The sequence below is a fragment of the Macaca nemestrina genome, chromosome 11 (assembly GCF_043159975.1).
Source record: "Macaca nemestrina isolate mMacNem1 chromosome 11, mMacNem.hap1, whole genome shotgun sequence".
Classification (NCBI taxonomy): Eukaryota; Metazoa; Chordata; class Mammalia; order Primates; family Cercopithecidae; genus Macaca; species Macaca nemestrina.
The window spans coordinates 469,642-486,378 of record NC_092135.1 but is presented as its reverse complement, the minus strand read 5'-3'; the positions used below and the strand labels follow the sequence as shown (position 1 = coordinate 486,378).

At 45.1% G+C, this 16,737-nt stretch overlaps 1 long non-coding RNA gene across 3 annotated transcripts in view; it reads left to right on the top strand.

Annotated features, from left to right (window-relative positions):
* The window catches only part of LOC139357042 (uncharacterized), an 18,576-nt gene extending 1,839 nt beyond the window's left edge, over positions 1-16,737 (top strand). For 2 of the 3 annotated variants that reach the window (XR_011609633.1, XR_011609632.1), the window contains one exon: positions 4,244-16,737. This is a non-coding gene — a long non-coding RNA (uncharacterized lncRNA). The remainder of the gene's footprint in view (positions 1-4,243) is intronic. The other variant, XR_011609634.1, reaches the window with a different exon arrangement.

Below are 16,737 nucleotides of genomic sequence, written 5' to 3'. Positions count from 1 at the left end.
CACTAGGCTACCCAGTTCAGATACCACTGAATGATTTTTCTTAAATATTATTCTAATGTGAACTTACATTTTATTTTTACAATACATTGACTTAGATTTCTTATCTGTGTTTTTGAGCAGTGGCTGTAAACCTTTTCTTTCCTGGAACTAGCTTCCTGGTCACTTGATTGTCCCCAGGGTCTCAGACCTTCTGGCCACACCACCCCTTGCTTTCTTGGCAGGCCAAAGAGTTTTCTATGGGCACAAATGAACTGGCCGTCCACTGTGCCAGTCAGGTCAGCTGCATTTGTGGGGTACCATCAGACCTACTGCTTTGAGCCGTTTCTTTTTCTTTTAAAATTTTCAATATTTAAAAACTTTTCTTTCTTTCATATTTTCTAAACAGTGAACAGTTGGTTTTTCTTTTTAAAAAATTTTTTTTATTTTATTTTTTGAGATGGAGTTTCGCTCTTCTTGCCCAGGCTGGAGTTCAATGCTGTGATCTTGGCTCGCTTCAACCTCTGCCTCCCGGGTTCAAGCGATTCTCCTGCCTCAGCCTCCCAAGTTGCTGGGATTACAGGCATGCACCACCACGCCCGGCTAATTTTGTATTTTTAGTAGAGACGGGGTTTCTCCATGTTGGTCAGGCTGGCCTCAAACTCCCAGTGTCAGGTGATCCACCCTCCTCAGCCTCCCAAAGTGCTGGGATTACAGGCTTGAGCCACCGCGCCCGGCTGGTTTCTTTTTCTTTTTTGTGGTAAAATATACATAATATGAAATTTACCATTTACCCCTTTTTAAGTGTACAGTTCAGTGACATTTACACTCACATTGTTGTGCAAGCATAGCACAGTCTATTGCCAAAACACGTTCCTGACCCCAACAGAAATTCTGTGCCCATTAAGCACTAAAACTCCTCATTCTCCTCTCCCCCTAGCTGCTGGGAACCACTATTCTAGTTTCTCTGATTGTGACCACTCTAGGTACCTCACAGAAGTGGAATCATACGTGTCTGTCTTTCTGTGGCTTATTTCACTTAGCATAATGTTTTCAGGGTGCATCCATGTTGTAGCATGAGTCAGAATAGCCTTCCTTTTTAAGAGTGGATATTATTCCATTGTGTGTGGAGACCACATTTTGTTTATCCGTTCATCTGTCAATGGACCCTTTGGGTTGCTCCACCTTTGGCTATTGTAAATAATGCTATTATAAACAGCAATGTACAAATATCTGTTTAGGTTCCTGCTTTTGGTTCTTTGGAATATAAACCATGGAAGTGCTGTGTTGGAGTCATATGGTTTCTATGTTTTTAATTGTTTGAGGAACTATCATACTGTTCTCCACTGTGTACAATTTTACATCCCACCAGCAATGCAGAGCATTTTTCCATATCCTTGCCAACATGTTATTTTCTGAGTGTTTTGGTTTGTTTATAAATAGTAGTCATCCATTAGGATGCCTGTGAAGTAGTATATTATTCTGGTTTTGATTTGTATTTTCCTAATGATTAATGATACTGAGCATCTTTTCATATGCTTATTGGCCATTTGTATATATTCTTTGGAGAAGTATCTATTCAAGTCCTTTCTCCATTTTTAATTAGATTGTTTGTCTTTATTGTTGAGTTCTAGGAGTTGTTTATATATCCTGGATGTTAATCCCCTACCCAATAGATGATTTGCAAATATTTTCTTTCATTCTGTGGATTGCCTTGTCACTCTTGATGAGTGGCTTTCATTAATTTTGATAAAGTCCAGGTTATCTATTTTTTTGTATTATTTCTTGAACTTTTGGTGCCATATCAAAGAAATCATTGCAAAATCCAATGTCACAAAGATTTTCTAGGTTTTCTTCTAAAAGCTTCATACTTTTAGCTCTTCGATCAATTTTTAGTTAATTTTTGTTTATGGCATAAGGTAAGAGTCCAATTTCATTTTTTGATATGACTATTCAGTTTTCCCATCATAATTTGTTGAGATTTCCCATCATAATTTGTTGAGATTTCCCATCATAATTTGTTGAGAAGACTGTCCTTTCTCCATTGAATGGATTTGGCATCCATATTGAAAATCATTTGACTAAATATCTGAGGGTTTGTTTCTGGGCTCTCTATCCTATTTTATCTGTCTGTCTGTCTGTCTTTGTACCATACTGTTTGGATTACTGTAGCTTTGTCCCTATTTTTGTAAGCATTCAAACCCTTTTATTTATTTATTTATTTATTTATTTATTTATTTATTATTATTATTTTTTTTTTTGAGAAGGAGTCTCGCTCTGTCGCCCAGGCTGGAGTACAGTGGTGCAATCTCGGCTCACTGCAAGCGCCGCCTCCTGGGTTTACGCCATTCTCCTGCCTCGGCCTCCCGAGTAGCTGGGACTACAGGTGCTCGCCACCTTGCCCAGCTAGTTTTTTGTATTTTTTAGTAGAGAGGGGGTTTCACTGTGTTAGCCAGGATGGTCTCGATCTCCTGACCTCGTGATCCACCCGTCTCGGCCTCCCAAAGTGCTGGGATTACAGGCTTGAGCCACCACGCCTGGCCCAAACCCTTTTATTTTAAAATTTTATGTCGAGGCTCTCTGGCTTAGTTATATTTCTTGTTTTTATCACCCTTATTAACAACTATGCCCTTAAACACTGGGAAAAAAATAATGAAATACAGTTTATTTGGCACAATCTCATTTAACCTATGAAAGTGCTTAGGGGCCAGGCGAGGTGACTCACACCTGTAATCCCAGCACTTTGGGAGGCAGAGGCGGGTGGATCACCTGAGGTCAGGAGTTAGAGTCCAGCCTGACCAATGTGATGAAACCCCGTCTCTACTAAAAATACAAAACGTACCCTGGTGTGGTGGCATGCACCTGTAATTCCAGCTACTCAGGAGGCTGAGACAGGAGAATTGCTTGAACCTGGGAGGTGGAGGTTGCAGCGAGCCGAGATCGCGCCATTGCACTCCAGCCTGGTCAACAAGAGCAAACCTCCGTCTTAAAAAAGAAAAAAGAAAAAAGGCTTGGGTTAGCAAAATGGTAGAGTCTGAAACTGGTTGAACCTGGGGGTGGTCTACTTCAAAAGGGGGAGGGGGAGGGGCCTGAAAGAGCCCCTGGCCGACGAACGTAGCGTAGATTCCCAACCCCACCCACACTTGGCATCCACAAGCACAAACAGTTTTCTGGAACCAAGAGAACTCACACAAACTCCTGCCTCTCCCTAATCCCTCCATTAAAGCATTTGACTCTGTTGGCCCATTTTTCCAGGATTTTATCATATTCTGTATTTCTCTCATGTCATCCCTCTGTTTATCCATCCATCCATTCATGCATCCATCCACATCCAACAAGTATTTATTTGGTGACTATGACATCCGAGGCACTGTACTTGGCATTGGGAATAAATCAGATGAAAAGCTCTGCCTTCAAGGGGCTTAGATTTTGATCGAGGGAGATAGGCAATAAAATAAATGTATAGTAAGTTGGTTATAAACAAGATGGTTGGTTAGTTATGGAGAAAAATAAAGTGGCTAAGAGGCTGGGAAACCATTAGACGTACAAAAACCTTGAGGATGCTTATAATGGCATTGCTTATAATGCAGTCTAAAACAGAGTATAGTTTTCTGGCCCCCAAACTGGTAATGGTTAAATAAATTTTGGTTACATCCATATAGTGGGGAATTATGCAGTCATTGAAAATATGTTGGACACCATATTTTATAACCTGGGAAATGAAATGATACTCATGAAATGTTTCTAAATAAATGGCAGCATAGAAAAAATACATATAATCTGGTTTTAATTCTGTAAAATAAATATATTTAACAAAACGACTTGAAAATATATACTAAAATATTTAAAAGATCGTATGCGGGTGGTGGAATTATGAGCAGCCTTGTGATTGTTTTCTAAGTTTTTATAAACCAACATGATTAATAAAAAAAAAACTAAAAACACACATACAATACACACACACACACACACAGAATCATGTGCTATATAATGGCGTTTTGGTCAACGACAGAAGATTATAATGGAGCTGAAAAATTCCTGATGGCTAGGAGGTAATAATATACCCTCCCTCTTCCCAAAAGCGCAAGTGCCTTCACATACATTAACTTCCTTCTAGCCCTTCCTGATGTCTTCCACGTAGTTTTTACCTTTGATTTTAGTTACAACTTGCTTTTCCCTACTCGCATCATTGCTGTAATAATTGTCACAATCATTGTCATCTGCTTCTGCTTTGGGTCGAGTGACTGCTCTTCTTTCTTCCCAACAGTGTTGTGTGCATAGTGGATGTGCAGCCAGCATTGGCTCGTGTGTGAAGAAGCATACGCTCCTGGAAAGTCTGCAGCGTGTCCATGCGCATCATCTCACTGGGCCCCTGCAGTCCACTGAAAGAAGAGGCAGACGCCTGCCCCAACTGCCCTGAGCCTTGCTGGCTGAGCAGATCCCTCATGTCCTTGGTTAAACTCTCACCCTGCATGACTGTTTTCCTCAGAAGAAGTCACTAGTGGGGACCCCTCTTCCTGGGGTTGCTATGCAGGGAATGGGCTGGATATGTACAGACCTGGCCACCATGCCTTTGGGGGCTGGTGTCACGGCCAGGCCATGACTCTAAAGAATGAGGTGGGCCGGGCTGGGCACAGTGGCTCATGCCTGTAATTCCAGCACTTTGGGAAGCTGAGGCAGGTGGATCACCAGGTCAGGAGATCGAGACCATCCTGGCTAACAAGGTGAAACCCCATCTGTACTAAAAATACAAAAAAATTAGCCAGGCGTGGTGGCGGGCGCCTGTAGCCCCAGCTACTCGGGAGACTGAGGCAGGAGAATGGCGTGAACCCGGGAGGCGGAGCTTGTGGTGAGCCAAGATCGCACCACTGCACTCCAGCCTGGGATACAGAGCGAGACTCTGTCTCCAAAAAAAAGAAAAAAAAAAAAAAGAATGAGGTGGGCCGGATGCGGTGGCTCATGCCTGTAATCCCAGCACTTTGGGAGGCCAAGGCGGGTGGATCACTTGAGGCCAGGAATTGGAGACCAGCCTGGCCAACATGCTGAAACCCTGTCTCTACTAAAAATACAAAAAATTAGCTGGGTGTGGTGGCACGTGCCTGTAGCCCCAGCTACTGGGGAGGCTGAGGCAGAACTGCTTGACTCCGAAGGGCAGAGGTTGCAATGAGCCGAGATCGTGCCACTGCACTCCAGCCTGGGCAACAAGAGCAATACTTTGTCAAAAAAAAAAAAAAAGAAAAAAAAAAGAATGAGGTGGAAGGAGGGCTTCCTTAGGAAAAATGGCCTGCTGAGAGGGTGAGGGGTGCAGAAGGCTGCTGTGCTGGAGCCTGTCCTGTTTGGGTTCTCCCAGAAGCTGGCCCTGATGATGTGGGTGCTTACTAGTTTGGGATGTGATGTCAGGAAGCGCTGGCACTGAGTGGGGCTGAGGCAGCGGATGGGGACACTATCAGGCCATTTGCTCCTGTCGGGGGCTGGCCCTCCATCTCCCTGTGAGGCTCCAAGAAGCTATCTAGAGCATTCCTGAGTTATCCACACCTGGAGAAAGGAAGGTGGGCCATATATTTAACATTCATCATGGGCCAAGGGCTGTAGGCGTCACGCACTCCTGGCCTATCCTGGGAATGAACTGAGGATGCTCCAATGCCCAGAAAAAGGTCTTAGCAGAGATAACTAACAACGTGAAAGGTCACCGGGTGATTTGCTCATCTTCTGAACGATACATACCCGTCATCGGTTATTTGTTGATCTTTTGTAAATAGTCAATCTTTTCTTTCTGTTGCTTCCAACTTCCCTGGTAACATGTCTATTGCAGATTTCTTTTTATGTATCCCTTTTTAGGGCCAACTGCTTCCTGGATCTGAGGCTTACCACCTTCAAATAATTGTAGAATATTCTCAGGCTTTATCTCTTCAAATTTTGCTTTTTCTTCATTTCCCTATTATTCCTTCTTGGAATCTAGTTATATTAAATCTTCTCAATCTCCTTTCCATGACTCTCCCTCTTCAAAACATATTTTTAAATCTTTTTGATTTATTATTTGGTTGGGTTATGCATAATTTCTTTAGATATATCTTATATTTCCTCAGTTTTTTTTGTGGCAGCTTTTTTGCTGTCCATTGAGTTTTTAATTTCAATTACTATATAATGCATTTTTAAAAGTGTTGTTCATGTATCCGTTCCCCTGTTAATTTTTATAGTGTCTCATTAATTGTTCATATTTCTAAGTCTCTCTTTTATTTCTTTAAGCCCTTTAAACTTATTTCACATTCTGTGTCTGATCCGAAGTCTGGGTCTGATTCTGCTTTTTCTCTTGGTTCTCTGTTGTATTATTTCTTTGTGAGTTTTGACATTTTTTTTCACAGTGAGCTGACCAATTACCTTGAACTTTATCTGTGGGAATTTCTTGAAGCTTTAGTTGGGATTGACTGACTTCCTTCATTGGAATTCATTTCCTCTAGTTTTCTAGGAGCTCTACCCATCTGGCATCACTTTTTAAATTTAAAATTTATCTGCTTGGCGCAGGGGCTCACGCCTATAATCCCAGCACTTTGGGAGGCCGAGACAGGAGGATCACCTGAGTTCAGGAGTTTGAGACCAGCCTGGTCAACATGGTGAAACCCCATCTCTACTAAAGTTACAAAAAATAGCTGGGCCTGGTGGTGCGTGCCTGTAATCCCAGCTACTCAGGAGGCTAGGGCAGGAGAATCGCTTGAGCCCGGGAGGCAGAGGTTGAGGTGAGCTGAGATCGCGCCATTTCACTCCAGCCTGGGCAACAAGAGCAAAACTCCGTCTCAAAAAAAACAAAAATCAAATTTTACAAGCGAGGGTTTTTTCTGCTTTGAGGTGCAAATCCACACAGTGACTGACTGACGCTCACAAAGTCTCGGCTGAGTTTCTCCACCAGCCACGGTTCAACACAGGAAGGCTCTTTTGCGGACTCAGGGCTTACTTCCTGTTTCACACTTAGGTTCTGCTAAGGTTTGAATGTTTGTGCTCCCTCTCAAATTCCTCTTGAAATGTAATCTCCAGGCCGGGCGCGGTGGCGGCGCCTGTAATCCCAGCACTTTGGGAGGCCGAGGCGGGCAGATCACAAGGTCAGGAGACCGAGACCATCCTGGCTGACATGGTGAAATCCCGTCTCTACTAAATATACAAAAAAAAAAAAAAAAAAAAAAAAGCCAGCGAGGTGGCGGGCGCCTGTGGTCCCAGCTACTCGGGAGGCTGAGGCAGGAGAATGGTGTGAACCTAGGAGGCGGAGCTTGCAGTGAGCCGAGATCACGCCACTGCACTCCAGCCTGGGAGACTCAGCGAGACTCCATCTCAAAAAAAGAAAGAAATATAATCTCCAGCGCAGTCGTATGGAGAGGTGGGGCCCTGGGGAGATGATTAGGTCATGAGGCTCCTTCACTGTGGGTGGGAAGATGGCCTTTATCAAGGAGGCCTCCCACAGCATGTGACCCCCTTTGTCATTCTGTCCTTTTGGCTGTGTCAGGACATAGCATTTGTCCTCTCTGGAGGACACAGAGAGACTGGGTCCTCACTAGACATCATACCTGCTGGTGCCCTAATTTTAGACTTCTGAGCCTCCAGAACTGTGAGAAATAAATATTACATACACCTTGCCCAGGCTGTGGCGTGTTGCTCTAGCAGCAAGAATGATCCGAGACAGTCTTCCAGCTCTATGCCAATGCCTCCTCCCAGACTCCTCACCCTGGGACCCTGTGTCCCCTCTCTAAGCCCCTCTCAGTGATTAGACCTTGAGGTTTTGCAGATGCCCTTAGGGCAAAACTGATACTGACTTTCCAGGAATCCATGTTTCTCTTAATTTTGAGTCTTGATCAATGACTTATTTACGATGCATTTGCAATATTAAATCTTGCTATGTAAACTATTTTCAAAAGGAGGGTGGCTTAAAGTGTTTGCTACCATTTCTCAGAGGCAGGGGGATGCACACTCGCTTTTCCCAGAACCTCTTTCCTCGCTCACAGTCAGCTCTCAGGAGCAGCACTGCACGTCAGGCTGAACAGAAATGAGCTCCGGATACCACATCCAGTGCTGTGTCCGGCTGTGATCACTTCCTTTTGTCAGGGTTATTTTAAAATTTTAGTTTAGGCTCAGCTGAACCATAGGAATCCAAGGGACCATTCTATGGTCCAGCAGATCTTTAAGATTAAGGATGAGCAGACTCCCTTCAGTCAGGCCAGAAAACAAAACAACCACAACCTCAATCTTTTTATGCATGTGTAGAGGTATCTATCTTGGGTCACTAGGGAAACACAAATTAAAAACATGTGAGGGGCCGGGTGTGGTAGCTCATGCCTGTAATCCTAGCACTTTGGGAGGCTGAGGTGGGTGGATCGCCTGAGGTCAGGAGTTCGAGACCAGCCTAGCCAACATGGTGAAACCCTGTCTCTACTAAAAATACAAAAATTAGCCAGGCATGGTGGCGGGTGCCTGTAATCCTAGCTACTTGGGAGGCTGAGGCAAGAGACTCGCTTGAACCTGGGGGGCAGAGGTTGCAGTGAGCCGAGATCATGCCACTGCACTCCAGCCTGGGCAAAAAGAGCAAAACTCCATCTCAAAAACAAACAAACAAACAAACAAACAAAACGTGTGAGTTAGGTATTGCTACACACACTAATACATACCTCAACATACCTACGAAAAAGACCGAGGTTTTTATTGCCATTTGGTTTTTGGCCTGGCTGCCTAAGGGTTTCTTTCAAGTACAATAACTATCCATTCAATTTCATAATGTTCTCTTTAATTATTCTAAAACCTGTGTTTATTTTCACTTCTTCTTGCTCATTTTTCTTTCAGTGTTCTCCTCCAGTGCTCTGTGGAATCATATTGGAGCCTGAGGCAAAAGGAAAAAATCGATTCTGTCTTTATTTAAAATTTTGATATTTTGTTCATTATGCATTAATTTTGATTTTAAGAATATTGCATTAAAGCAAAGGTGTCCAATCTTTTGGCTTCCCTGGGCCACACTGGAAGAAGAATTGTCTTGGACCACACATAAAACATACTGAACATCAGTACATCATGCTATATAGCCCGCCTCCTGTTCATGCAGGAACTGTACATCATGCTGCCTGTACAGCCTGCAGAACTGTGAGCCAATTAAGCCTCCTTTCTTTATAATTTACCTAGTCTTGGTATTTCCTTATAGCAGTTTGAAAACGAACTAGTACAGTTGTAATGATAGCTGATAAGCTAAAGAAAAAATCAGAAAAAATCTCATAATGTTTTAAGAAAGTTTACGAATTTGTGTTGGACTGCATTCAAAGCCGTTCTGGGCCGTAGGTCAGACAAGATTGCATTAAAATATGATTTGTCGTGATGACTGGGTGCCATTGCCCTGCAAGTTCCTGTTCACTAGCATCCTCTCATCCCCTGCTGTCCTCTTCCTTCCTCACCAGGAATGGCAGAGTCCACTCTCTCTCTGCAGCTTCCTATTTAATTTTGTTTCCACAATTGTTTAATTCTTCTACTTTCTTTAGGCTCTGCTGATTCATGCTCCTTCTCCTTTTGTTATTTTGCTGTAATTTCCATGCACTCATGTTTTTCTGCTTTTGCCATTGTTTTGCAGAAATTATTGCTTCACTGAACACTTGGTAGTTCGTTTGTTCTTTCTCTCTCTCTCTCTCTCTCTCGCTCGCTTGAAGTCAAAATTGAACTGTTTAATCTCAGTTTGCATATCATCCAGGGCAGCATTTTTCTGGCCCAAGATCTCGTCTACTACTTGTTTGTTGTCATCGTAGTCATCTTCTTCTTTTCTCTTCTTCCTCCTCCTTTGAGTAGGGAGGACCTAGAGTATAGTTTAAGAGACAAACCAAACCCACAAGAACCCATTCCCTTCCTCCCAACTGCTGCCTTCTGAGCTTGGCTAGGCTCCCTGGGCATCCAGGACTTGTTTCACAAAACTTCCTGCCGGTGTGATATGGTTTGGCTGTGTCCCCACCCGAATCTCTTCTCGAATTGTAATCTCCACATGTTGAGGGAGGGATCTGGTAGGAGGTGACTGGGTCATGGGGGCAGTTTTCCCCTTGGTGTTCTCATCATAGTGGGTGAGTTCTCACAACATCTGATGGTTTTAAAAAGTGTGTGTCAGCTCACCAGTCCACTCTTCTCTCTCTCCTGCTGTGTCATAGTGGGCGAGTTCTCATGACATCTGATGGTTTTAAAAAGTGTTTGTCAGCTCACCAGTCCACTCTTCTTTCTCTCCTGCTGCCATGTAAGACGTGCCTTGCTTTCCCTTCGCCTTCTTCCATGATTGTAAGTTTCCTGAGGCTTCCCCAGTCATGTGGCACTGTGAGTCAATTAAAATTCTTTCCTTTACAAATTGCCCAGTCTCAGGTATTTCTTCATAGCAGTGTGAAAGTGAACTAATACACTGTGCATGGTCAAGATTCCTTTAGACTCATCCTGGAGGCCTGTGGTAATTTTCTTGGACAATGTGGGAAGCTTATAAGAGAAATTGGTCAGAACTTCCCTGGAGGATATGAAGAAGGCGGACCAAAGGTTGACATTTTGTTGGTAGTGCTCCTGGGCCATGGAGTCCTTTGGAGATTTAGAAGGGACAATTGTAAAGTCATCTGGTCCAGCAGCTACCCTACAAACTCACCTTTGAATTCATTCCTTTGAATCGGAAATCAAATCAAATAAATTCTCTGTGGAGTGGTGTAGTTTCCAGGTGAACTACACTACCTGTTTATGTTTGACAAAACTTTTTAAACATAACATTTTAATGAATTTACTTATTTATCAACAAATAAAATGTATATATTTATCTTGTATGTGTTGTTTTGAAATATGTATGTGTTGTAGAATGGCTAAGTCAAGCTAATTAACATATGCATTACTGATATGGTTTGGATATGTGTCCCCACCCAAATCTCATGTTGAATTGTAATCCCCAATGTTGGAGGTGGGGCCTGGTTGGAGGTGAGTGGATCATGGAGGTGGATTCTATCTTCTTTGTGCTGTTCTCATGATAGTGAGTTCTTTTGAGATCTGGTTGTTGAAAAGTGTGTGGCACCTCCTCCAGCTCTCTCTTGCTCCCATGCCAGCCATGTGACATGCCTGCTCCCTCTTCACCTCCTGCCATGATTATAAGTTTCCTGAGACCGCCCCAGACGCCAAGCAGATGCCAGCATTATGCTTCCTGTACAGCCTGCAGTACCATGAGCAAATTAAGCCTCTTTTCTTTATAAATTACCCAGTCTCTGGTATTTCTCTATAGCAGTGCGAGAACGAACCAATAGAATTACTTTACATACTTGTCATTTTTTGTGGTAGTGTTTGTCCTCCTCTTTCCCACATCCCCTTTTGTAGTGATGGCTTTACATAGCAGCTTTGCTAGCTTCCTTCTGATTGAGCTCCTCCAGAAGCAGCTATTGGCAGGGGGCTCCATGGAGAGTGGTCTGGGGCTGTCCTCACATGTGGCGTGAGGCCACTGTGTTTAGCTTTATCAATCCTCAGCTTTCAGATCTGCACCCAAAGGCAGCTCAGGCAGCTCAGTACAGGCCTCCCTCCTGCGCCCCTGCAAACCACAGGCTTTTCCTGACAAATGTGGCTTCCCTTCATGACCTTGGCACAGCCCATCACCCTTGTCCCAACCACACCAGTCCTGGGAAACCCCAGCTCCATCTTGTGCTCTCAGATTCTGTTGACCTTCATCGGTTCGTCATTTAAGATGTACCTTAACCTTAAAAAACATGTTCTGGGAACGGGCCGGTGGCTCATGCCTGTAATCCCAGCACTTTGGGAGGCTGAGGCAGGAGTATCACCTGAGGCCAGGATTTAAGAGCAGCCTGGGCCGGGCGCGGTGGCTCACGCCTGTAATCCCAGCACTTTGGGAGGCCGAGGCAGACGGATCACAAGGTCAGAAGATGGAGACCATCCTGGCTAATACGGTGAAACCCTGTCTCTACTGAAACTACAAAAAATTAGCCGGGTGTAGTGGCAGGCGCCTGTAGTCCCAGCTACTCATGAGGCTGAGGCAGGAGAATGGCGTCAACTGAGAAGGTGGAACTTGCAGTGAGCCAAGATTGCACCACTGTACTCCAGCCTGGGCGACAGAGCGAGACTCAGTCTCAAAAAAAAAAAAAAAAAAAAAACAAAAACACATGTTCTGCTGGCTGTCTCTGAGCTCTGAGGGGCGAGGTTCCCCCAAGTCCCCGCCATGCCTTGGTTGGTGTGCCTGCACCTGGCAGTCTTCCCTTCTGTTTTGCGGCTCTGAATTTTAGATGTCTCTTCGATTTATCAACAGTAGCATCTCTGTCTCTGTTCCTCTTCTACTTGGTTGCTTTTGGGTGCCTTTTTAGAGGAGAAATGGGAAACACCCCAACCTTTTAGAAGTAGAGGCTTTACGAAGGGTTTTGAGCAGGAAATGACCCGTGCATAGTTAGACCTTTCTGGCTGAAGTCTGGAGGAGGAATCACAGGGAAAACTGATTCCAGTTGCTTCAATTTTCTCATTTGCATGATGGGGAAACAATAATACCTAATTTTCAGGGTTATTGTGAGAACCAAATGAGGTTATATGTGTGCAGATCTGGCAGGTAGTAAGTGCTCATAAGTGAGAGAGTGGATGGCCAGGACAGCCTCATGAGACACACCTCCTAGCATCACTGCCTTCACTTGAGAGATGAGGAATCCAAGGCCTGATGCTGAGAGATTTGCACAAAGTGATGCAGCTTGTTCTCAGCAGAGCAGAGAGCCCAAATCTTCCACCATTGTACCCCAAACCCATGTGTTTCCACTGCACAGCTGCTGGAGAATTGGGCAGGCTGTGTGGAAGGATGTGCAGGCAACCTTGGTTGAGCCCCCAGAACTCAGATTCTGAACATTTAGGCCTGGGTCACCGGTCAGATTTGTAATCAGATTTACAGACTTTTTTTTTTTTTTCATAGAGCAGACTGAGCTGCCCACCGTGTGAGAGATTTACCCACACTGCCATGAGTTCATAAGGAGGACGAAGCACAGGGATGGACTCTGGGTAAATCCATCCCTGCCCCCAAACAGCTCCACATGCCTTTGGGTATTAGGAATGAGGTATCTTTTACAACTTTCATTTTTTTAAAATCAGTGCTGCATTCTTATTATGATAATGTCAGTATTATTCACTGATGAACTCAGTAGTGTACTGGGATCAGGCTGCTTTCCTTGTACTTTTTATTTTCCTGGAGTTAATCATTGCTTCTTTTTGTTTGTTTAATTTTCCATGTATCTGTGGCGGCTCAAACTCTTCAACAACTATGTAAATAAACTATATTTCTCACATGGTCAAATGCATTCCTCATCTATCAATTTCTTTCACTTCTTCTTTGTGAATATCTCCACCCTGGAACTCCCTCTTCTACTCCTGTGGGACCAGTGGCACAGCCCCAGCCCAAGGATTTCTTTTCACCACCTGGTGGATTCTGGCTCCTTCATGGACTGGGTCATTTTCCTACTTCTTGGCTAATTCACTGGTTTTGCTGTAATCTGTATTCTAGTAGCTTCCTTAGGTAAATTTTTTGAGACTTTATATGTCTGAGATAATTCTATTTTACTCTTAGATTTGACTGAGTGCTAAATTCTAGGCTGGGAACAACTTTCCTTCAGAATTATACAGGAATTGATCCTCTTTCTTCCATTAAAAAAAAAAATCTCTGTCACCTATTTGCCCCGTTTCTCTCTGGGAACTTTTAGCATTGTTCCTGCTGTTCTGAAATGTGCTGGTAATATATAATTTGGTGGGATTTTTTTTTCCATTTATTATGCTGAAAACTCAGTGGGCTCTTTAAATCTGAAAACTAAACTTTGGGAAATTTTACTGAATATTTTTGTAATAATTCCTTTCCTCGTCTTTCCTTCTGGAACTCCTAGTATTTGTAAGTTGGACTTCCTGGGTTGATCCTTTGATTTTATTATTTTCTCTACTTCCTAATAGATTTTCTCAAATTCATGTTCCTATTCTATTTGAGCTTTTCAGTTTTCGTGCATAATTTATTTCTAAGAGCTCCTGGCAGGTGTTAGAAGTGTTCTGGGGCCCCGGTTGTTCCTTTTCTCAGACCCCTTCTTCCTGGAGTCCTGGATTCCCTATTTCCTATCATTTCCCTTCTGTAGATTCCAGTTTCCTTTTGCCCCGGCATTGCCTTTTTCCTCTGTGTTCCGTCCTCTCTTGTGTTTGCTTTGATCTGTGCATTTCACTTTGGAGGCTTCCCCCACCGACGGCAGGTGAGGAGCCCTGCGGGAGCTCCGCTGGCGGTGCATGCAGTCCCCAGTTGCTTGCTGACACCCCCTACACTCGGAGTCTGGGCCCACTCAGCTTCTCTGGAGATGGATCCTGAGGTGCATGCCCTTCGGGGTGAAGCCTCAGCTCCTGGCAGACTGGAGAGAGGGCTGGACCCTGGCCTCACCCCCGCCCCAGCCAAGCCTCTCGGGAAGGGCGGTGGGCCTGCTGCACCCCGGCAGGCCGCCCCAGGCTAAGCGCTGTTCTCCTCTCGGTCTTCCTGCTGGCCTGCTGGCCTTGGGAGGAAAAACAGACCACTCAGCTCAGCTCAACAGATTCGGCGAGAGCACGTCACTGTCTCAAGTGTCCTCTGATTCCTGCCAGCGATGGCACCTCTGGGGCAATCCCAGACACTGTCTTATCTCTGCCTGTGTTTGATCAGGCGCACAACCATCTGCTGCCCCGTAGGGTTCCGGCGACAAGACCGCCCTGGGGGGTTATCAGGGAAGCACAAAGAGCTCTCTGAGGTCTCTGGCCCCTGGAGCCAGCCAAGGAAGGGATTGTTTCTCCTGCCTCTGCATCTTCCAAGGGCACACCTTTTACCTGGGAGGGATCCTGGGCCCCTGCCACTTCCGCCCAGGGGGAAGGGAAGCCCCGCCTGTGCTGAGGCCTCAGTAGGTGGTGGCATGCGCAGGTCGTGCTTCCTGCAGAGTTGCTTGCTGCAGCCTTGCCTCTTGCCTGCCGGGTCTGGGCCTGGGCTCCCTGGATTGCCCCCGGACTTTGTTCAAGAGTGCTTTTCCGGGTTCTTTCCATCCTTTTATGAAACTCCTAAAAGACACCATATACTCAAGGATTTTTGCGTGCTCGGGAAGTTTTCAGAAACTGCATCAGAATTAAGCAATTAACTGTGGAAATGACTTTAAATACTCATAGTTGAAGACACAGTTGACAAGGAAATGTGGTTATTTCTGTGGCCTACAATAACAATAACCATAATAATGATTGACAGCATAGACTCAGGCATATTAGAATTTTTGAAATCCCATAGAATTTTGGTTCATATGTTAACATTCACTAAAATATAACCTGAAGAACGTTAAACGTCTATTTTTTTATTTTTTGAGATGGAGTCTCGCTCTGTCTCCCAGGCTGGAGTGCAGTGGCGGGATCTCAGCTCACTGCAAGCTCCACCTCCTGGGTTCAGGCCATTGTCCTGCCTCAGCCTCCCGAGTAGCTGGGACTACAGGCGCCGCCACCATGCCCGGCTAGTTTTTTGCATTTTTAGTAGAGATGGGGTTTCACCGTGTTAGCCAGGATGGTCTCGATCTCCTGACCTCGTGATCTGCCCACCTCGGCCTCCCAAAGTGCTGTGATTACAGGCGTCAGCCACTGCGCCCGGTCAAATGTTATTTTTTCATGTCTACAGTGTGTGGAGCATGGCCTCTCTCCTGGAGTGGCATCTTACACAGATAACCCATTGGAGCGAAGAGTTGTACCCTTACATGCAACTACATTTTCAGAGATTGATTTGACTTCCTCTTCAGATGTTTTTTCTATTCAAGAGGTAAAACACTGGGATATTTGGACTCTCAGAACAGTGGTCTGGATTTTCCTCTTTGACCTGTGCTTACATGGGGTTCCTCAGAGAGCAGAGTCCCAGATAAAATGTGTATGCTATATCTTTTGAAGAACGCAGTTCCAGGGACGCAGGAGAAAAGAAAAGGAGAATGAGTCAGAGAAGCAAGGAAAGCACCTGGAATTGTGCCCTAAAGAGCTGGCAGCTGCGTGGTAGGACGTGCGTACTGGGTTTAAGCTCCCATTTCGCCTTTCATTTTCTGAAAGACCTGTGAACTGCGGCATCTCACAGGAGAAGAACTGATCTGCTGACTAAAGGTCCATCCTCCCACAGAACATTAATGTCTCCATCTCTCCAGGCTGCAGAGGCACCAAGCCAGCGGATCCTCCCGCCCCCATGTCTCTCACTAAGCTGCTTGTAGCCCAGTGGGGACCAGCAGGAGTCCAAGGGCCCTGGGGAGCTGTGGCGGCAGCTAGGCTGTGTCTCCTGCAGGCCTCCCTGAAACTGCCTGGCCCGCTCATGCCCTCTCATTCTGTCCAGTCATCGATGGCAGCTACACTGCATTGATCTGGGAACACAATGTCATTTCTTCCCTGATGGTGAAGAGACAAATCCAGCAAGCCACAGAGCCCCTGTCACAGAGTGGAAAGCGATGGTCTCTGAAGAGAATCGACAAGGGGAGTAAAAAAAAAAAAGTAAAACCAGGCTGGGCACGGTGGCTCACACCTGTGATCCCAGCACTTTGAGAGGCCGAGGTGGTTGGATCTCCTGTGCTCCAAAGTTTGGGACCAGACTGGGCAACATAGGGAGACCCCACCTCTGCTAAAAGTAATAAAAAATACATTCATGGGACATGGTGCATGCCTGTGGTCCCAGCTATTCAGGAGCCTGAGATGGGAGGAATGCTTGAGCCCAGGAGGTCGAGGCTGCAGTGAGCCATGATCGTGCCACTGCACTCCAGCCTG